Genomic DNA, 1,286 nt, shown 5'->3' with positions numbered 1-1,286 from the left:
AACTTTTGAGAGGCCAACTCAGAAGATGCATTATGAATACCCTACTAGCAAGGACTAAGAATGATCTACACTAAAACGTCCTAGCTCTAACCTAATCACCCTTAATCTCCCTAACCCATGAATTCAAAAGGTGATTAATCACTAATCTCCACGATTCCTCTTAAACCCATATTGGATTTCAGATTAATCATGTAGAAAAATACAGATAATCGATATGAATACAACAGGATTGCAATAACAAAAATGATCAATTGAATCAAAGAGATGAACTTTCCAAGAGGTTTTTGGTGGTTTTCTTAAGATCAAAAGATTATCTGCCTCCAATGGCTTACAAAAGGTACTTAAACATAGGTTTAGCAAGTGTAAAACGTGCATAACAAATGACCAAAAAGGCCCTTGATTAATCATAAGTTCGACCAAATAATTGAAGCACAGTGACCTCGGCACGTCGCTCCGGGAGGTCGCTCCCAGCTTGTTGTTCGTGTCTCATCGACACAAACCCGAGCGACCTCGGGGTGTCGTTGTGGTGACCTCGCTCTGGAGCTGGAGCGACTTCGTGTCGTCGCTCTAGGAGATCGCTCTGGGTTTATTTTTGCACTCCAAACGATGAAATGGCGAGCGACCTCGTGAGGTCGCTCTGGTAAGGTCGGTCTGAGAGGTAGGGCACATCGAATTCATGGTGTCGCTCTGGTAGGGTCGCTCCCATGCACTGCTCGTCCAATGATCACCTTTATCACCTCTTTTGAGCTCCAAATGCACCCAAATGTCTCCAAGAACTTCATGTGGTACTCCAATACCTAATAAAGACTCATGTATGCAAAATGCAACCTAAACATGGCTAAATCCTAGTCTATATGATCAAAATGCACATGGGTGAATGAATAACACAATAGAAATATGCAAGATAACAGTCGTCGCCACTAGCGTCTAGGTGTTGGCTGGATGGTCCGAGGTTGCCACCATTGATGGTTTGTCTGAGGTCGTCGCTACTAGTGTCGAGGTATTGGCTATATGCGAGGTTGCCACCATTGATGGTTCACCCGAGGTTTTCGCCACTAGCGTCGAGGTGTTGGCTAGATGGTCCGAGATTGTCATTGCAGCTAGTTGTGCGCTTGTCATTCCAGGACGGTTGGTGGTTGCAGAAATCAGGGCGTCTGGTTGCGCTATGGGTTCTGTGACTGCCGAGCTGTCTTGAGGTGAAGAAGAATCTCCTACCCCACGGTGGGCGCCAATTGTTGTTTTCATATCTGGTCGATGATGTAATATTTATAAATGATGTAAAGGGG

Source organism: Brassica oleracea, chromosome C9 (genome assembly GCF_000695525.1).
Source record: "Brassica oleracea var. oleracea cultivar TO1000 chromosome C9, BOL, whole genome shotgun sequence".
In the NCBI taxonomy this organism is placed as follows: Eukaryota; Viridiplantae; Streptophyta; class Magnoliopsida; order Brassicales; family Brassicaceae; genus Brassica; species Brassica oleracea.
Note: the sequence above shows the minus strand (reverse complement) of the source record.